Source organism: Adiantum capillus-veneris, chromosome 20, assembly GCF_014529385.1.
Source record: "Adiantum capillus-veneris isolate H3 chromosome 20, ASM1452938v2, whole genome shotgun sequence".
NCBI classification, from domain to species: Eukaryota; Viridiplantae; Streptophyta; class Polypodiopsida; order Polypodiales; family Pteridaceae; genus Adiantum; species Adiantum capillus-veneris.
The window spans coordinates 127,173,633-127,196,638 of NC_140950.1; positions in this window are offsets into that span (position 1 = coordinate 127,173,633).

Sequence of the window (23,006 nt, forward strand, 5' to 3'; positions counted from 1 at the left end):
CATACGCCTTCGAGAATATAGTTTTTCTATGTGGGTCGTGTATCACCACACCTCCTCCTACCTTCTGCACTACCCTTTGATACGCTCCATCGAACCACATAGTAAAAGCATCCTCCAAGTTGGGTTCCTCTTTGGCTTCATCGCGTACCACTCTTGGATAGTCCGGAAAATTGATGGCCTTGCTGACAAGAATGTCTGCCAAGTGAGACCGACTAGTGTGATCTACCTTAAAATCAAGCTCAAACTCTTGTAGATCCAACACCCACTTCATAATCCTCCTTCCTAGCTTCACTGTGTAGCACTACCTCTACCAATAGATTATTATCCATCAACACAAAAAGTTACGCACAATTAAATGGACTTTGTACTTCCTGCAAGAAAAGACTAGAACCATCACCCATTGCTCTACATCGGTGTAGGTAGCCTCTCTTGGGATAATCACTCTGCTCTCGAAGTAGATCAGCTTGCAGCTTCTCCCTACTTTTTGTAGCAAAACCGCTCCAATAGCAACTGTGCGCACTGTCATAGACACATAGAAGTTGTCCTCTTGGTTGGGAGGACACATCGCTGGAAAATTGACACAAAATATCTTTGAGTCTATCAAAAGACTCTTGAGCTTCCCCATCCCACTCATAGCCAGCACTTGCTGAGCCCTCTTTTGAAGAGGATGCACATATTGCGAGAGCATCCAAAAGAAACATGATAAATACTTCAGCTTATGAAAAAACGAAGCCAAACCTTGAGCATCTGATGGTGGCTCCATCAACACCAATTCCTTCACCTTCTCGGGATCAGCCTCTATACCGTTTTGCCACACCACATGACCTAAAAACAGCTGCACTTGACGCTCTGCTATCTTGCACTTCTTGGGATTCAACTGACCTCCTTCTTCATCAAGCCTTTGAAATCATAATTGGAGCTTCAATAGGTGATCTAATCTTGAACTATAACAGCCAATATCATCCATGAAGACCCCAATAAAACAGCCCAGGTATGGACCAAATACCATGTTCATCCAATCTTGGAAGGTGGCATATGCGTTCACCAATCCAAATGGTATCCTGCAGGGTAATCGAAACAACCCCATGGAGATATGAATGTGGTCTTCAGCTGGTCTTCATGTGAGATCCCTATCTGAAAGTACCCTCAAAAGCCGTCCATAATCAAGTATCTCTCATGCCTAGCCACCTGGTTTAGGATTTTGTCTTGAAACAGCAAGGGATAATGATTCCTCCTATTCACGGCATTCAATGGCTTGTAGTCGAAACACACTCTCCACTTCCCAATCTTCTTAGGGGTTATAACCACTGGTGAGACCCACTGGTGAGACCCACTCTGACTCTTTCACAAGAAATATGATGCCTGCATCCGATAGCTTAGTGATCTCCTGCCAAAGGGCTTCCTTTTGGATTTCCCCTAGTCTTCTTAGCTTTTGTGCCTTAGGCTTATGTCCCTCCTTAATAACAATCTTGTGCTCCACCCCTTTTGCACCTCGCAAATGCTTGTACCCCATCGGAAATAGATTAGGATAGGACTCACACAGTTGAAAATATACTTCCTTTTCACCCTTGGTTAAATCTTCACGTATCATGCTCGAAACCTCCTCTATGCTTAAACCATGAGCCCGACACTGCATACCTTCTTCTTTAGGTGGGGAGCCATCTATGGTGACTCCAAATAAGTCTGCATCTATCTTGAGTATGTCATCCTTGATCTCTTTCACCTTTGTGCTAGTGTAACCTTCATCATAGCCCATCTCTGTCTCATACTCATAGCTCGTTGTGTCACACTCATCTTTAACTTCCATAGGACAAGAATTCCTCTCCTTGGTCTTCAAATCAAGCACAATTTGTCTGCCTCTCTCTTTGTTAGGCAAAGTGAACACTTTTCTTTCCCAATCTTTCTTTGCTCATATTGCCAAAAGCCATGGCCTAAGCCATGGCCTACCCAAAATGATAGGGTAAGCATTATCTCTTGCCTTCATCACGAAAAAATGTATCAGGCACTCTATACCCATCACCTTGACTTCACATCATGCGCCACACCCAGACACCTGGCTTTAGTATGGTTAGCCATCCTCATGCGCACATTCGACCTAACTAGTGCCTTAACTCCCGTCTCTTTCATGATTGCTTCTGTCATAACACAAACCTGTGCTTCACCGTCTATGTAGGCTTGTACCTACATCCTCTTCTCTATAATTGCATCCACAAGCGGAAGAACGTCAGTGGGGTTACCTACCCTCAAAGCCATGTTTTGCACTTCTTGGACATTTCCCTTAGCTCTCGGCAGCCTGGTACTAACACTTGTAGACCACTTCCTCCTCAACTTTGGATTTAAAGCTAACAGTTGACCAAACGTACTATTTGCCTTTTGATTTTGAACATCACTCACCAAATTGTACTTGGGATAGCCGCGCATCCTAGCTAGAAATCCGCTTGCTTGATTTTGCAATGCCTCCTTCTCTTGCTAGGATCGGGTTGCTCTCTCCCTTCGTACGCCTTCTCGACATCCTGCTTGTCCACCCCTATGATGTTTAATCTTTCAACCTCACCTCCGTTTTGCGGAGCCGGCTGCACAGGATTTTCCACCTCTTGCTCTCTTGGACCATTGTATTGTCCTTGCCCTTGACCTCTACCAAGACACTGAGCCACAACTCCTGCGTTTTCTCGGATAAATCTTGTACTGTGCGTACCCAACTTTGCGGCACAATAGCTACACCTCGATTTTCATGATTATCTTCATGTGCAACCTCTCTCGGACTCTACGGTTGAACATGGGCCATCGTGTCGTAGCCTGACACACTCTGCTCTATCTTCTCCTTTATCTTTCTGCTCTTCGACCATGCAATGGCTACCGTACCGTTGTAATTCTCCGGGCTCTCGAAATCGACTTTCTCTCTCACCTTGGGATGCAGACACACCATGAATTTGTCTAGCTTGAAGTAGTCTCCATTAGACAATTGCATGGTTGCCGCTAACTCTGTCCAACACTCTTCAAAATGACCTAAAAACAAATAGAATTATTCACTTACATCTTGCTTAACACTAGAATGGTAACAGTACACTTTTATTTCCTTGGACACTTTTGTGTCCTGTTAAGTGACCATTTTTCTTGAATTATTTGAAGAGTATGAAATGGAATTTCTAGGTGCTATATATCCACAAAATTTCCTTTTGAGCTGAAAAAAACTTGACATTTTTTTGGAGTATCAATTTCACCATTAACCTTACTCTTGCACAACATTTTTGAACCTAAACTGTGTGAAAAAACGGGTCCTATTTTTGGCTTTTTTTCTTTTTTTTGCAACTATACCACTCTAAACTTCATGTTTGTGAGGTTTCGATTGCTAGAGGATATGCCTTTATAGTTGTCAACATGTTTTGATGCTTGTAGGGAGAGCTAAGTGTTAAAATTGAAAGTTATGACCAACTTATAAGAATTGCATAATCCTGTTTTTTGGCCAAAATTAGCACTTTTATGATTTTTCTGGTGGCTTTCTTAATATCCAAATTCAATTTTGATTATGTAAGTATAATGTATAACATAAATCTAGTCTTCCTTGAGTTTTGGGGGACCTAATACGCTATATAGCATAGTATATGATGATGGTTGAGTTTTTTGATTGCTGAAGAATACGAGACATTTTAGAGTAGCAAGTATAACTTTCTCAATATTGCTAATATCTTAGGTCAAATGTGTGTATTTTGTTGGTAGTAACCATATCTAATCATAAACTACAAACTTGGCTAGATATTGAGTAATTTCTATGGGTTTCTAGAGGTCATACTGCTAAACCCAGTTTTTTCATGTTTGCTGTATTTAGCACTTTATCATTGCCCCCAAGGTTCCACTTAGTAAGAGATACATTATCCTTTTGACATGCTCCATGGCTCCTTTTGAATCCAAAGGCCCAAAGGGAACTAAGAAAACATTTATATAATATCTGTATTGAGCGTGACTATAGAAACTTTGATGATAGGTCCGTAGAATGGCAAAAAATGCAACTTTTTTGTACCTATTTGTTTTGCCCAAAAACATTTAGTGAGATAAAAGCAACCAAATTTTATGATCACCAACCCATTGAAGTTAACAGGGCATTTTAGCTCATGTCCTACAAAATCCCCCACTCTTATTTATATGCAATCAACCGTAAGAAATTGCTGTTTTGGGCAAAATGCACTGGTCCATCAACTTTGGAGACTTGTAGGGAACAGGGGATGATAAATCTTACAAGTTTCTCATTTTTTCCATATGATGTAGTCCTTCACCTATAAGCTCATGAAAGGATTTTTCAAAATGAGTGGATCTACTATGGTTTTGGATTTTTTTCCAAAACCCTAAAAGGACACTTTTATGTCCTGTCAGGTTACCAGTCTAGTGTTAAGCACCTTCAACTTTGCATCCATCTCGACTGGGGAAGTCTCCTTGAAAAAATCATGAAGAAACCTCTCTCGTAGAGCTGGCCATGCTTGCCTCGGCTCAACCTTCTAATGCCTTGTACCATGCTTTAGCTCTACCACGCATCACCAAAGGAAAAGTCTGCATTTTGCTATCCTCGTTCGGCATACACAACGATAGCATATACAACTCAAAATCTAACATCCACTCGGTAGGGCTCTCTTCTCCTATGAAAATAGGTCCATAGATTTTAGTTGCCATGACTTCCAACGCGAAAAAAATGCTTCACTTCAATTAAATGGGAGCAATCAGCGTGCTCCTCCTTGGGGGCACCAGAAGATGGAGAGGGGGAATGGGGGAACATGCCCGGCACAAACACAAGGGCCTCTCTATAGCTCAGGGTATTCACAACACCCCTATCCTCTCAGAAAACACCTTCAAAGAAATACTCTATACTAGCAGACCGTTTCCTACTCGATTTTCACTGTTCACACACTCCACAAACCACCACACAAGGTACACCTGCTACCACTGCCAGTCTCCACCCTTACACACATACACTGCCACTCAATCTCACTCTCTCACTCAAAACACCGCTGGTCCGGGGGGATACACACATCCACATAGACAGCACCAAGGAGAACCATGAAAGCCGGAGAAAGAAAAGGGGTAACAACAGCACAAGAGGCAACTGTGGCTTGATTGCACTTCAAAATACCGATACAACAGCTTGCACTGCCATTATCATGGCCATTTTCAAGCAAAAGTTACAAAGGAGATAACTGGCTAGAGAAATCCACTTTGCAGGCTTCAAATGAAACTCCGAAGGCCAAGAAAAAAGCCCCAAATTTGATCCCTATTTGACTTTTATGGGGGGGGCTTTAATTTGGGAATTTACAACTTAATAGGTCCACTTGGCATCTTGAATTGGCATCTTTTGGGAAAGGGCACCGCCTTGCTCTATCTGCTCTTTTCTTCTCTCTTTGCACTTGGGAGGGGGGAAATAGCGATGTCACTATTGTCTCTTGGCATTTTTTTTTCTTTTTTATTTTTTATCCTTCATTTTACACTTTTACCCCTTGGGGGAATTTAGCTTGCACTACTCCTTTTTTGACTTTTCACCCATTTTAGTCCGGCTCACCCTCCCTTTTCCTCTCCTTTGCTTTGGTCCAGCCTTCGCTTCGCTTTGTCTTGCGGCTGCCATCATGCTCTGCCTCTCTCTCTCTCTCTCTCTCTCTCTCTCTCTCTCTCTCTCTCTCTCTCTCTCTCTCTCTCTCTCTCTCTCTCTCTCTCTCTCTCTCTCTCTCTCTCTCTTACTCTATTGCCTTGCTGTGGGAGCTTCCTCTTACATGGGGGGGGAGGGCAATACCGATGTCGCTATTGCCTCTCTTCCCTTCCTCAAAATTTCGGCGCCGTGGGACCACCCTTCAGTTGGGTGCCACATCATCATCGGATGGCCGCCTCACCCTCTTGCACGCGGGCGCGCACCTCCTGCGCATGGAACTTCCACCAGTCTCCTCGCCCAAAACCACTGTGGGCGCGCCCATTGGCCACCTCGCGCCGCACGCAGAGCCGCCGACCCCACAATAGCTAGAGCTGCAAGCTCTCCACGCTTTCTTGTGTGCTAATGGGGGCTCATGGCCCAGCCCATATACACCCAACTTCGGGCCTCCCTCAGCGCCTGTGGGACCATTGAAATGCCACATGGTAGCCAGGATTTAATGCACCCTCAACCCCTTCAAAAAATATATAAAAGGCCTCTTTTTTTCCCCCTCTTTTTGGCCCTCTTTTCCAAGACCCCTTTTATTGCTCCAACATCCTACTACTAAGCTGCAAAGCCCGGATGAAGGCTTGCATCACCGGCTTCCTTCAACATAATCTGCATCGCTTCACGACTTTCCCAGGCGTGCGATCCGAGGCAACCAAAAACGGAAAAATTTATCTATGGCCTTTCACAGCCCATGGCTCCCAACTCCATCTTTTTGTATCCGGCCGACCAAGCATTCGATTGATGTGTAGTCGATTCGTGCTGATTCCACCTAGTGCACCCCATTACCGAGAACCCTGGCGAGGCCTAAAAACTACCAGATGGCACATCCTTCCATGCGGTCAACTAGGCTCAGACCCGGCTCCCGAAAGATTTGCATTCCAAGAAGACAGGCATGCTCCATAACTCAAGCTCTACACATGTATGCACTGACTTCAACGCGGGCCACGTGTCCCCAGCTACCCTACCCGTCGGGGATCTGCTACACACTCTTCCTCCAAACTACAATATCTTGCACACGGGGGCTCCGTTTGACGAGCCATCTGGACCGGCCTCTAGAGCACACTGAACACTACCTTTCAGGACATTGTTTGGTATTTTGGAAACCTTGAACTACTATCCCATTTGGACCATTCCACAACACTTTTGGCCTAAAAAGCCGCTTTAAGCATACATTCCCGCTACCCTTCGGTTGCCTAGGGCCTTGGTACCTGCCCTAGCCTTTTGCACTACCCTCGACTTCCACCTTTGCGTGGCATAGACCATCTCCCAGATTCGACAAACTTTGGCTGCATCAACACGTCCCACATGGTATCATGGAGCAACTCCATGGAAAAATAATAATCTCAATTAAAAATGATCAATACAAACGATTTTTAATCATCATGAGAACGTATCATGGCATCGTGAAACAACTCTATAAAGCAATAAGCATGTCAGTAATGAACAATCAGTACTCACAAGTTCTAATCACCATGGAAATGCATCATGGAATCATGGAACACTTCTATGGAAGAATAACCATCTTAATGAGAAACGATCAGTATGAACAATTTAATATCATCGTGAAAATGTATCATGGCATCATGAAGCAACTCCATGAATAATAACCATCTCACTAATAAATGAACTGTACAAATAACTTTGAATCACCATGGAAAAACATCATGGAATCAAGAAACACTCCATGGAAGAATAACTATCTCAATAACAAATAATCAGTACGAACAACTTATAATCATCATAGAAGTGCTCCATGGAATCACAAAATAGCTTCATAGAAGAATAACCATATCAATAAAAAATGAACAATCAGTATGAACGACTTCTAATCATCATGAAAATACATCATGTCATCATGAAACAACTCTATGGAATAATGATCATAGCAATAAGATGAACGACCAGTACGAACGACTTCTAATAATCATGACAACGTATCATGGCATCATGGAATAACTCCATGAAAGAATAATAATCTTAGTGACAAAAGATTATTTTGAACAACTTCTAAATGCATCATGGTATCCTGGAATATCTCCATGGAAGAATAATTGTCTTAGAAATGAGGCAAAAAATCTATAACACAGTGGCTTCTATCACCACCCTCAAGCTCCTCTCACTAGGCAACAAAGACCAATACAAAGGGGTACTACCTAGTTAATATGGTGAACTAGGAAGCATTACACGAGTAAGAATTAGCAAACCAAGCCTTCACAAATACACACATCAATGCATAGATATCATATATGTTTTCCCAAAAGTAATATTTTCCTCAATACTTATGGCGGAAGTCACCTGCGTGCAACCATACCAAAAAAATCCCCTATCTACAGACCCTACAACACTAATTCAACCCTGTATCTACAAATTATAAAGCAATCATACACTCTTTCTATGGTGTTTTTGAAGCTGAACTGACCCCCTCTATAATATATATATAAAATTCTAAAGCAATTATACACTCTTTCTATGGTGTTTTTGAAGCTAACCTGACCCCCTCTCCTGCCGTAGATAGACACACAAACACACACACACACACAAACCATCTTAAATCTTAGGAGAATTCTCCTCCACTAAGATTGAGATCAATTAAAAAAACAGATCACAAGAAATCAATGATACAAGAGACAAAACAATAGAAAATAAATGCTTCAATTGAGAGGTAGAAGACGCACACGAAGTAGTGTGATGGGGTGGTGTAGACTAGGCAGGTTATAGCAACCTTGTGAAGTGCTATAGACATCTCCTCTGATAGGTCAAAAGGAGGGGTATTTATAAAAATTTGGAGAGGGTTGGATCTACTCTTAACCATGGTTGGGTTAGAATTTTTCATTATTTGAAATATGTATAGTTTCAGCTTCTACACTCTTCCTCTTGACCAAAATGACTTAGAGAGAAGGTGAGAGCAGGGAGAAGGTGAGGTAAACATTGCAGGTGATCAAAAGCTAAAATTTTCCACTTCTATATTACATATATTGAAGGGGATAGTGTTGGAGTGATTTTCGTGTTGGAGCTATATATGGCTCACTCTACTCAACTTGGTCTCACCTTTATATTTGTATCTTGTCCTCAATATAAATCAGTCTTTGGGAGCGTACATGGTGTGTCACTTGTCTCGTCTCTCTCTTTCTCTCTACATCTCAACATGGTATTAGAGCGGTAAGGATCATGAGTCCATTCAATTCATGGTGACAAAACAGTATGTGTATGCGATTCGCATGTAAGATTCAAAATTGCTACAAATTTTATTTTTTGAGGATTGATTCTTGTTAATTGTGGTTGTTTTGTGTTAAGAAGAATAGGATTAGTGTTTTCTGTGGTGTTTATTGCTAATCAATGTAATGAATCATTGATTACGTTTTCTTGTTGATTTATTTTTTGACATCGTGAACTTCTGATTTTTTGGTATGTGCTATAAGTGTCGATTCGGCACAGATCGTAATAGATCATATGCTACTGAACATCAAAATAATATTGAACTAGAAACAAGCTGCATCCCATGTTCAATTGCTCCAGATAGAATACTTCATGTACGTAATGAATCACTTTTTATTGTCGATTTTGGTGCTACAAGAAATATGACATATCAGTCTAAGTGGCTCCATAACTATCATCCACTACCAGTTAAACGTGTTTTTTATCTTGCTGATGATACGACTTGTCAAGTAAAGGGTATTGGAGATTCATATCTTGGTACCTTATCTTATTCCACTCGAATTTTGCGAGGAGTATTATATGTACCAGATATTCAACATAATCTTCTTTCAATTGCTAGAATTGTTGATCTTGGTCTCTTTGTTGGATTTGATCATACCAAATGCCGAATTGAGATGGACACACTATAGCCACTGTTCCTCAAAACGATAGTTTGTATGAACTCTCTCTCATGATATTGTGGCAAATGTTGTCACTGCTCCAGGTGATCATGATTGCAAAGTATGGCATCATCGTTTTGGTCATGTTGATTTCTCAAAACTTCTTGATCTTCAACGTCGTGATCTTGTTCATGGCATGGATCTTAAAGCTCATCCCCATATGGGAATTTGAGAGTTTTGTGCTCTTGGGAAACATAATTGTAAACCCTTTTCTCTTTCAAATACAACTCATTCTCATGACATATTGGATCTTGTTCATACTGATATATTTGGACCTCTACCTTCTTCGAGATCACAATATCGCTACTTCATTACTTTCATTGATGATCTCTCACTGTATACAACTGTATATCTACTTAGACAAAAATCAAAGGCCTTATCTGTTTTCAAACACAATTCCACAAGGCTGCGAAACTTCAAACTGGTCGTCGCCTTAACACTAGTTTGGTACCAAAACAGGACACGTAAGTGTCGTTTTTTTACAAATTTAAATTAAATGCTACTTGCATTAGACAATTTATTTAAGAAAACCCACCCTCTTGATACTTTTAAATATGTTAGCTAGAGGATCTTTTAAAAATATAACCTTGCATTTTAGAATCTACCATGATCAAGAACTACACTCATCAAGTTGACCCTCGTAAGACTGCGATTGATGATTTTAAGAAATTTACTTTATAAGCTCAAGAAAAAATAAATCAGCCTTGTAGAAAATTCTAGGTGTCTTTTCCACAATGTTTCTATAGATAATTGAAAGTTTCATGTGAAAAAAAATTGAGTTGGGAGTATATAAAATAATGAAAAGCTCTATGTGTTTGATATAGCCATTTCAAGCATATCGTTGTATACAAAGAAAAATATATTTTTGATGTATTTGTGAGTTTTAGAAAGTGATGCATTGCTTACCCTTTCCATTGAGGACTAAAGGTGGCAAGTAGAAGGGCTTTGGTATGCAACAATTATTGGATTATTTTAAATATTCAAAACTACATAAGAGAGAACTTTGATATTTTCATTCTTGAGACATAAGCATTCAAAACCTCAAAAAATATCAAATTTTCTATGTAGATCAACTAAATGTATCAAAGTACATGGTATATACACAATTGGGGTGCCCAAAACCTTGGTTTTAATGTTATTATGGAGAACTCAATATTTTCAAGAGTTTTTCCACTATAAACAATTCAAGATAGAGTTCAAGCAAGGAGATTTAATTGAGTTAGGGAGCCCCAAAAATAATTAGTTTCTTGGTTTGAACATATAAAGTCATTTGTAGTTGTCAAATTGAACTAGAATAGCCCCAATTCCACGAGGGGACCTTTGGAAGACCAAAATTATGCTCTTATTCAGCACGTGCTCAAGTATGAAATTATGTCTATAACTTGCGTGTGACTTGGAAACTTGTCTTTAAGATGCATTCCGTTGTTTTGTAACACTAAGTGCTAACACTTGGCTTTTATAAACATAAAAATGGCCATCTCTACAAAAAAATATAAGAATTTTATGATTTTTTTGGTAAAACAGCTTGAAATTTTACTAAAATTTATGACTTAGAACTTACCAAAATTCTATCCATACGGATTGTATTTTGACATGGAGAAAAATCAAGTGTTTTCTTTCGCTCATGAACAATGTATGGTAGAAGCAAGGTATTAAAAACTTCTTTTTAGCTTGACAAATAAATTACCAAAACTTGGAAGGAAAATAGGACACTTTAGTGTCTCAGGACACTTAAGTGTCCAATTACAGAACTAGTGTTAAGAAGCTTTGTAGTGACAATGGAGGTGAATATGTTTCTTGAGAGTTTGTGAGTTACTAAGCTGACAATGGAATTCATCATGAACACACTATTCCATATTCACCTCAACAAAACGGCGTTGTTGAACGAAAGAATTGCACTATTCTCAATGTTGTAAGATGTATGCTGATTCATTTTGGTTTATCTTGTGTTTTCTTCACTGAAGCTCCTTTGACAGTATTATTTATTCAGAATCATCTTCCTACTACTACACCCTCTGGTAAGATACCCATCACAGCATGGGCAGGTGACATTTCTTCTGTATCTCATGTTTGAACCTTTGGATGTATTGCTTATATTCATGTTCCCAAAGAAACACAAACAAAGCTTGATGCTCTTGGTCTTAAAAGTTATTTTTATTGGATATTATGATACTTCCAAAGGCTACAAATTCTATGATCCTTCCTCCAAGAAAGTAATTGTGAATCATGATGCTGCTTTTAACAAACAGCTTATGGGAGGCTCATGGTCCATGGATGATTTTGATGATACTAAATCATTGCTTCAGGCTTTTCCATTTCTTTTATATGATGAAACTCTTTCTATAGAGCAACTTTCCTCTTCACAACCATCCATTCCGAATGTTGCCAATGATGATATTGATATTTTTGTTGATTTGCCTATTGATTTTGAATATGGCTCATGTCATGTTTATGATGATGATATTTTTGAGAATTCTTTATCTACTTCTGAAGATCCCGTTACTTATGATGAAGCTATCTGTTGGCCACAAAAAGATCAATGGCAAGAGGCTATGGAAGCAGAGTATGATTCTCTTATCTCTAAAGGTACATGGATACTAATTGAACTACCTCCTGATCGTACATCTATTAAGTGTAAGTGGGTGCATAAGACAAAAGTAAAAGGCAGATGGATCTTTTGAAAAGTTCAAGGCATGTTTAGTTGCAAAAGGTTACTCCCAAGTAGCTGGTGTTGATTATCAAGAGACCTTTTCACAAGTTGTTTGCATTACAAGTGTTCGAGTTTTATTGGCATTTGCTGCTCAATTTGATTTAGAAGCTCATCTAATGGATGTGTGGATTTATTTTCTTAATGGTGACTTGGAAGAGAAAATTTATATGGAACAACCATAAGGGTTTGTTATTCCAGGTAAAGAAGACCCTGTTGCTCAACTTTATAAGGCACTATATGGTCTCATACAAGCTTTGCGAGCCTGATATACAAAATTTGATATTTTTCTCACCTCTAAACGATTCATCTCTTGCTTTTCAGACCCCAACTTATACATAAAAGACCAAGGTTGATTCTTACTTTTATGTGGATGATACCATCCTTGTTTCCAATGATTTGGGATTTCTTCAGCAGGTGAAAAGGTTATTGTCTTCTGCATTTGATATGGTGGATCTTGGAGAGATTCACTCGTGTCTTGGCATTCAGATCCAACGAAACCATAAAAAATGTATTTTATTCCTTCGACAATCAATGTTTATTGTAGATACTTTTCAAAAATTTGGTATGGAATCTGCACATTCAGCCAGCACATCTTGTCTTGCGAGCTCTACAAAGAACACTTCTAACAATGGCGGTCAACTTGTCACAAATCAACCGTATGATAATTTGATTGGATGTCTTCAATTTGTTGGCATGAACACTCATCGTGATATTCTGTTTGTTGCTAATTATCTTGGAAAACATCTTGCACGTCCTGCTCTTAATAATTGGTATGCAGAAAAGCGTGTATTGAAATACTTGAAAGGCACTATAGATTTTGGATTGGTCTATCAACGACAACTCACATCGGATTCTATGCAATATCTTTCTCTTTTGGGTTACACAGATGCAAACTGGGCAAGCTCACATTTATCTATGCGATCTACTAGTGGAAATTACTTCTTTATAAATGGTTGTAATGTTTCTTGGGCCAATAAGAAACAACACTATGTTGCACCTTCTACGACCGAGTTAGAATATGTTGCGGTATCACTTGCATCTCGTGAGTTGATTTGGATTCGACAAATGCTGGTTGATATTGGTCACTCTTATCTTTCTAGCACACCCTTGCGGCGTGACAACCAAAGTGCTATTAGTCTTACAAAAGACTATGTTCAATATAATAAGTCAAAGCACATTTTTAATTTGTCCATTATCATTATGTCAGGTATGAAGTACGCAAAGGAGCCATTATGGTTGAACACTCTCCAAGTGACCAGATGATTACGGATATTCTTACCAAAGGCCTCAGCGAGTCACGTTTCATCCTCTTGCACTCGAAGCTTGGAGTTTCTTCAGCCTCACTCTTTGTGGATTAGCTTCCTTGATATTGTAATATCTTTGTACATATGACATTGTAATCCTATAGGTACCATGCACTATGCACACTCCACATTTGCGCAACGTGATCTCTAAGTCACTTGTATATTTTTACATAGATACATAATTCACTTTCACATCATCATCACTGGTTCATACGTTCACATTGTATAGGGGCTTGGGTTTTTTCCTTGAACTCCACAAGGGTTTTTTCATCCAAAGCTAGATATTTTTGTTTGAGTGGGGGTGTTGGAGCTATATATGGCTCACTCTAGTCAACTTGGTCTCATCTATATATTTGTATCTTGTCCTCAATATGAATGAGTCTTTGGGAGCGTACATGGTGTGTCTCTTGTCTCGTCTCTCTCTTTATCTCTACATCTCAACATTTCATTCCTGGAGGTAACTCACAGAGGAGAGTTTCCATTTCCTCTTACCATGTCTTCGGTGTAGGTGAGAGTAGCATGCTGTATGTTTTTGACGGAGGGGATGACCGCTTTGAACCTTGATTTTTTAAGTTGAATATCCACAAATCTGTTGTAATATCCTCCAAATCTCCACTTGATATCATTATTATTTGTGATTATGAGAATAGATAATGGTAAATGGTAGTTAGTGTAGGAGGAGTATCTAGTAACATACATAAGAGAGGAAGAGAGAGAGAGAGAGAGAGAGAGAGAGAGAGAGAGAGAGAGAGAGAGAAATGGAGAAAGGGATGGTGCATGTGGGTGGGAGATTAGAGAGAGTTGCTACTGAGTTTAAGAGTGACTAAGAATGGATAATCTGCAATATATGGTGACAAAGAGCGGCAAAAATGGCTGGTCCACATTAAAAATAGCTTTACCTGGAATCACTATTTTGGCCATAACTTTCACTCCGTAACTCCAATTTGTTGCATGCTTTATATGTACAAAGATGGACAAGAATTTTCCACATGACTTGAGAAATTCCTTGAACTGAAAATTTGGTGGAAAGGCTCCAAAAGAGACATTGAGAAAGTGGGTGTCTTCATACATAGGTGGAGAGTGTAGGGTGAAAAAGAGCCAAACTAAAACGTCTTTCCTTTGGGTCACAATGATTTCATCCCCATCCCGCACATGTTAGTAGGTGGAACTAAGTGCCAAGGAGGTGATGCAAGAGAATCAAATCTCCTATGGTGTGCATGCATCCTCTTTTTCAATCCTCCCTAGAGTGTAGTGTGAAAACGGGGAGTCTACGGGGTCCAGGTCACATGGAATTTTCTAAAGATTTTTCATGTGTAACTATAAAAATATGGGAAAAGGATAAAACCATGGATAAATATGAGTGATTGATTTGGTTAATTATTACAAAATATTATTTAGGCAAATATTTATGTAAATAGAGTATAAAAGTGAATGATATGTGAGGTATAATAGGTTTACACATGCATAAGAGTGTTTTTTTTAATACAAGAGTGTGAGAATGAAAGGATGAAGATAAAGAGGTAGGATAAGATAAAAGATAAAGACAAAGTTGAAATTAAAAAGTAAAATTAAAATATGAGCGATAAAAGTGAAACATGAAAAGGACAAGTGCAATTATTTTATATACAAGTTGGGGTAGAATATGCAATTGTGGACTATCTAAAGTGTGTAAATATGTACAAATGGTATTATGGTTTTCAAATGAGGTCTCAAAAATTTTGTACTCATCATTTTCCCTCCCCTAAGCTTAGGATGCATTTATGCACCTAAGCAGTAGTTGCCTCCTTCTTTGTGTCCATACCGCTGTGAATTGTTGCCATCATTCCCTGAAAAGTAAATGGAGCATTCTCTAATCCAAAGGGCCTTACCTATTGAAGTAAAGAATCTTGTGGGGGCTTGATGGTTGTTGTCTCCTCTTCATGATGAGGATATATGCGTTGAAATATTTTCTTCATCCTCCATCCACTGACAGGGTACTTGTGTACCTTGCCATTGAGATCTTGCAGCCAAAGCTTCCATTCTTGACCTTCTTGAAGATGACATAAGGACCCTCCATCGTTGAAGTAACTTCTTGCTCTGAGAAATCTACAAATGGTTAACTTACTTCAAGACCAACATACCTTCCTCTAGGCCTTTATCCTTGACTTTTCTATTGAGCTCCTCCCTCTTCCTGATGGCTTGAGACATATAGTAATCTACAGTTGCATCTTTGTCAAGCTCAAGTCATTGAAGACCTAGTATCCTTTTCTCCAACCTCTCCTTTGGTAATTTGATACTCCTAGCCAACACCCTTAAGCTCCCTAGCTCCACTTCAATGGGAAAAATTGCCTTATGTCCATATACCAAATGAAAAGGGGTGAACTGAGTAGACACTTTAAAATACGTCCTATAAGCCCACAATGATGTTATGAGGTGCTTGTTACAATCGTGGGGACTATCCTTCACATGCTTGGGAATGATCTTGCATAGAACATCATTCATTTTTTCAGCAAGACCATTACATTGTCGGTAGTAGTGTGTAGAATGGATATGCCTAATGTTCAATATATTCAACAGAGTATCAAGTACATACGCCCTAAAACCTGGACCTCTATCAAGAAATATTTTAAGAGGTTTCCTAAACCTACTACAAATGTAGTCAAGCAAAAACTTTATCACTTGTGCTGCAATTACTTGAGATACACTTGCTTCCATGTGGTTGTATGAGGTAATGGACATATGGAATCAATGCCCCATTTCTCAAATGCGCTATAAGAGACAAATGGGACTATAGGTCCATAAGAGATCTTGAAATCACCTACTTGTTGACATGATGTGCAAGATTTACACCAATGTTGAACATTGCAATGTAGACCAGGCCATACAAAACCTGCTTGTAAAATATCTTTCGTCCCGTAATTTCTTGAGCAAAATGCCCACCACACACACCATCATGAAAAGACACAAGTATGCTCTCTATTTCTTTCACTATAGGTACACTCCTAAGCACTAGATCTTTCCCACTTTGGTAGAGATGTTCACCAATCAACTAGTAGTTAAAAGCTTTCCTCACTAGTCGATGTCTTTGAACCCTCTCAAGATGTTTTGGACACTCACTTGTCTCTAAAAAATACAAGATATCCTGCACGGTCTCTTGTCCTTGAAACAGAGGCTCTTTGAGATTGATTGCTCCCACAACTACTTCAAATTGAGTGTTTTCCAATTGATCCTCCTCCTTCTTATGCTGATGTGAGATGTGTTGTATTTGATTGGCTTCAAATTCCTTCATGAGATTTTTGACTTCATGCAACCATATCAAAAGCTTGTAGTTCTTGCATGCCCAAGTTCCCTACACTTGTTTAGCAATTAACAAAGCATCTCCTTTTACCATTAGTCTCTTTATTCCCATGTTCTTACATTTGTCTAGGCCCACTTTTAGAGTTGCATACTTAGATTCATTGTTGGAGTGTGCCAAATGGAGTTGTATACCTTTCTTGAAGACCACCTTCTTCTCTTCATTAAGGATGACCATTACTCCAGCTGCTTTGTTTAATTGTATTTGATAGGCTCCATCAAAGAATAGAGTGTGGGCATCTTCAAGTTCACTTTGGGGGAAAGGGTTGAGCCCTCCTTGCAGCTTAGGGGTTGTTTTCTTCTCTCAAACCTTGTAGGTGAGCATATCTGCTAAACTAGCCCTTGTGTTATCTTCTACAATAAATGTGTATTCATACTCTTGAAGCTCTAAAACCCACTTTGAAATCTTACATGATATGTGCATGTGTTTTATGGAATATGGTAGATTTTTTATCTAGAGTAAGAATGATAAAATATTTAGGCCAAAGATAATCTCTAAATTCCCTATGGTCAGTATTAGAAACAAAACAAGTTGCTCGATGTCGGTGTAGCCCTTTTGTCCTTGAGTCATGGCTTAACAAGTTGCTCGATGTCGGTGTAGCCCTTTTGTCCTTGAGTCATGGCTTTGCTAATGAAGTATATTGGCCGCATATAAGTTTCCTTTAGGTCCTTTTGCATCAACACACCATTGATTGCATCTGAACCCACACTTGGACATAGGTAGTAGGTGCTTTGAGGATCAACAAGCATGATGGTAGGTAGGGATCCCAAGACTTTCTTCACCTCGTTGAAGCACTCCATATGTTCTTGTTTCCAATAGAATACCTCTTGATTTGTTAGTTGTTACAAAGGAGAGATGATTTGAGAAAAGAGGTGAATGAAGTGTGACATATACCTTACCTTTTGTACAAACATAATCACTTTCTGTGCATTAATAGGTTGTGATAGACTTAAAATGGCTTGAACACGTGAAGGGTCCACCTTAATGCCTTATTTTGAGATCACATGTTCTAAAAAGACAACTTCCTTTTTTGCTACATGACACTTGTCTGGATTAAGTTGTCCCCCCATATTGGTAGAGCCGTTGAAGTCCTTCCTTGACCTTTTGGCAATGAGAGATTCTATCACTATAAGTACAAAAATCATCCAAGACTACCCTAATGGACTTGCCAAAGAAAGGTTGGAAAACAGATCTTGTAAACCTGGTGAAGGTGCGCGGATCATTTGTCAAACCAAATGGCATGACATGAAATCCAAAACAGCCCCATGGAGTTATATTTAGGTGGTTTTGTGCTGATTCTCCACCACAATTCAAATTTGATAGTAGCTAGAATAACTATCACAAACTATGTATCATCCATATCCTACCACTTCATTTAAAATTTCATCTTGAAAGGGAAGAGGGAAATGATCCCTTTTAGTTGTTGCATTTAGAATCTTATAATCAACACATATTCTCCATTTACCATTCTTTTTGGGATTTAGAACAACTCAAGGGATCCATTCTGCATTTGTGATAGGATAAATAAAGCCAGCTTCTAGAAGCTGATTTACCTCCACAAAAAGTGCTTCTTGTTGCACCGGCGCAAGCCTCCTTAGCTTTTGTGCTACGGGCTTGGAATCTAGGTTTTAGGCTCTCGACAGATGTCCCTGATCAAAATTTGAAACTTCATGGAAACGATTAGAATAAAGTCCTATACTGTGGGAAAACACTGAAGTGAAGAAAATTGAATCCAAAAAATATATATATCAAAACTTTGCAAAATAAGTCCTATTACATTCTTCCTTGATCATTCAGTAGTCCGTGATGAAAAGATGTGGGTACCTTTTGAACGTGTTGATATAATCCTCCTCCTCTTCTTTGTTGAGGTCCTTGGATAGCATTTTCCTTACTCGGTCCTCCAACAAAAATTCTTCTTCCTTTGTCACTTTGGCCTCCTTTGATTTTGTAGACTCCTTCGTATGTGGTTGGAAGACAATTCTCATTACTTCAATTGACGACTCCTCACTCATGTAAGAGTGTTCTTCATCATAAACTCTCTCATCAATTTCTGGATCCCCATATGTACTTGTCTCATAGCAAATGATAGATTGTTTACCGAACTTCATGTCATAAACAATCTTTTTACCCTTTTGGAGGACAAGTTTACCGCTACCCCACTTTTGATCTACATTTACCTCCATTAACCAAGGCCTTCCAAGGATAAGAGGATAGCCCTCCCCCTTGGATAGCATAACACAAAAGTCCCAAGAAAATAATTTGAACATCCTTTATGATTCCAAGAAATTTAACTTTGGAGTTGTTAGCCAACTTTGCATGATAGTCCGATGATTCTATAACATCGGAACCCAATTGATGCATTGTCTATTCAGTTACACACACTTGTGCACCCCCATCTACATAAACAGTTAACACCCTCTTTCCCTTTACATATGCTTCTACTACAGGCTCTATATCTTTGGGGGTACTTGACTTTATGGACTTCACAACTTTGTCTCTTATCTTTTTGGGAATCCTTGTGCTAGCCAATTTGGGCCATTGACGACGCATTGAGGAGGAAAGATGCATGAGTTGTGGACAACTGATATTAGGTCATTGAGTTTTCAGGTCTTCCATCACATTATAGGGTTCAAGATCCTTAACAAGAGGAAAGTCGTCCATGGTGATGACTCTACGAGGTTGCCTTCACTTCCTCTTCTTATTACTACTCTCTACTTCATCCTCTTTGATCTTCTTCTTTCCTTTCTTTGTCCCCACAAGGTTGTCACTTGCCATCTCTTCATCCTTTCCTTGAGATCTCGTTCTCCTAATTTCTGTCATGACATTATTTTCCTTTGGCTCTTCAAGCTTGATTATGTTGACCTCTCGCTTTGCACTGGTGGAATTGTTGCTATGCGTTGAGGAGGTGTAGGGGCTCTTCTAAGTATGGTTGGAGGTTGTTGAGCGGAATTGAATTTGTGTTTGTAGAGGTCATCCAGGAGGGTACATGTTTCCAAGAATCGTTCTTGGATATGGACTATGGGATGCGTGTCTCACCTCACTATCCTATCTTATTGCAGTATTAGCGAGAACCACGATTAAATTGTCGATCCATGGGATTAAGCTGACTTGACTAGTGCATAGAGGCTATAAGAGGGTATCAATCTCTCGAAAAACAACTAACAACTTGCATCTAACTCAAGCTGCACTCAAGTGACTGAAATCACCAAAACCCAATCGCTCATCGGGAAACAAATCACATCCGTTACAGTATCAAATGACATCCAGACGTAATGAAACTTCTAGGAAAAGATTATAAGACCTAAGAATACATGCTTATGGTCTCATACTCCACTTTAGGTCAAGTGTCACAATTGCGATTATAAAAAAGAGTGGATTTTTGACCTAGAATGCATCTAAATGCTTAGCAATGATGCCCCAATACCCCGCCTATGCTTAGTGTTTGAGTCAAAAGTGTAAATTCCTAGTTATGATGAAATTAGGCCGCAAGTTGGCAATGCCAAAAGCTACGAAATACTATGATCTGCTTACATCAATGCGTAGAGCTCTTACCTACGGTTGCAATTCAACAAACGTAACTACAATGTGACAACCGGGGAGGGAGTAGGAAGCACAAGAAGGAGAGTGAGTGCCATTAGATCACGTTGTGTATTTCATTATCCAAAACTTTATATTATTTTTCAAAAATTGGCTTTTATACCTTAGGCAAGGTTTTCGGTGGTCAAAACTAATAATCTGGGAGTACTTCCAAAGATGGGTAATGACAGGTTGATAGAATCTAGAAGCTTGTAGCCCCGACTCATCAATTACAAAGTTTATCCGATAAAAAAGGAGTTGCAATATTCCCGATTTATAAAAAATAATAAGTATTTTACAACAAGAACTCCTAAAAATGGTATCCGTGTTAGCCTGCGGCTAACATTCCCCCCTCCTCGCCTGTGTCCTCCCTTGACACAACTTTATGGGCTGAAGTAGTCTACGAGTTGGCGACTGGTGAGGTGGTCTTTTAGCATTGTTAGAGCCTTCTGATATCTGTGTTTTCGTTCCTTATCTGGCACTTGCAAAAATTGCATTGTTACTCTGTTTTTCAACTCCACTACTAAGTAGCCTACAAACCTTGATGTGAGGTTGTTGATCACTGGTGCAAACATCTTCGTTTGCCAAGTGAAGAATACCATGTAAAATGCTTCCTCAAATACTAACATATTGTGATAAGGTAGAAACATGCACCTAGCATAGAAGCCATAAAGGACTTCTTCAGAAGGTTGGCCACTGAGATCATAGCACAAACCGTTGTTACCCTCGAGGAATGACATCCAGGGTCCACCCGCTTGCTCTGGCTCATTGAACACTTCGATGCATGGGAGCAGCATTTGTAAGATCTTATATAGAATAGCACACGACAAATCTGGTAGACTTTTAAAGAATGACATGCCACCCTTTAGGGTTTTCACCATGTATTCTTCAACCGGCTGTCCCTTTTCTGGAGCAGGCAATCTGGGGTAATTTAGCCAAGTTGGCCACTTCTTTAGTGGTGCCTCATGTGCTATCCAGGTCCTTACTCTTGGTACAGGACAGAAAGTCAGCTCCTTTTGCAGGGGCGCAGGTGCTCTTGTGAGCAGAATCAAGTACCTTGGATTCTTTTTGAGCCAACTCAACCTGCACTTATGGGTGGTCTTTATCTGCGCCCTCAACTTGCATGTCAGTGTAAAGCCTTTCTTTTACCTGTGCAAACTCAACTTTGATCAGAGGGTAGGGAAGGCACTGTTGGTTCCATTCCACATTTATTTGATTGGGAGTGAGTTGTGTGACATTGACGAAATGATGTACTCTCAGCTCCCAATCCATTGCTACCTTCCACTGCTCATCTACCTCTTCTGTAACTTTTTCTTTTAGAGCTTCTTCTTCAGCCTTTGAGAGATGGAGCATGGGCACCATGTCTTCTTCTGTAATGGGTACCTAAAAATCTTCCTCACCACTCAACTCTACTATGGACTACATCTCCATTTTAGCAAATGATACTCAGGGAATTTATAATTGATGATGCTCCAAAGTGCCTACCTCTTCTTGTGTTTTTGGCCTTTCCTCTCTCAGTAGTAGCTGGTTGACTCGTTTGAGTTCAGCTATCTCCTTCAGTAGTTCATCTTCTCTTTGGACCCGCATCAAGGCCAGGTCTCTATGTTGAGATTGCTCTAACTTCAGCTCCAGATCGAGGTCTTTATTTTTATTTTTGAGTTCCTTGTAAACCTCGCATTAGGAGAAAGTTGGACTTACTTTTGGGCCCTGTAAGAAGTGCCACGTCGGCTTAGAGAGAGAAAATGAAAATGTTAAGTTGTGCATTTTATGTGATACTTTTCTGCGCAACAAAAAGCCAAAATGACATTCTTTGGTAGGTAGCCGCCGTCTTGATCATTTTTCTCCTTCGTTCTCTTGTCAGGAATCCAACTAACCATATGACTAATGATTTGAAATGTCAACTTACAAGCGTTCCCTCTAGAAACATAAGCCACATGAACTCTATCAACTCTAAACTTGAGAATATGGCCTTCCCTCCCAAAACCTGAGATATTTCTCCGTCTTCTTCTCTATCAACTCTAGGAATGGAGAACGTATCTTTTCGTGATGAAAACACTAATTTGAACTTACAATCCTCAACCCCTTCATCTTTAACACTTACCCAAAGAAAGAACACACATTATCTTAATGTTGATGTATTGCAAGAGAACGCACTGTTGCAAAAACGTAGGAAGGAGTCTTTCTTATCTCAATGGGAGAAAGAACTTAGAAGGACAAACAAGGAACATCATTTGGATTTGTGGACCGATGGGTCTATTTATCCAAAGGATCTTGCGACAAATGTGCCACCTCCCTTTGTTAATATCACTAACCTCTTACATTTCACAGGGGATGGCAAGGATGGGCTATTGGGATACACCGAACATATGGAAATGAGAGGATTGAATGCGGAAAGGCAAAGAAACTTCCTGGCGATGGAGAACATGCAGCTAAAGAAACTTAATGAATCATGCTCTCAAAGGATTTCATCAAAGAGAGAGACAATCCAAGACCTTGAGAAGAAGATCACAAGTTTGTGAGAGAAAGACACCGTTCT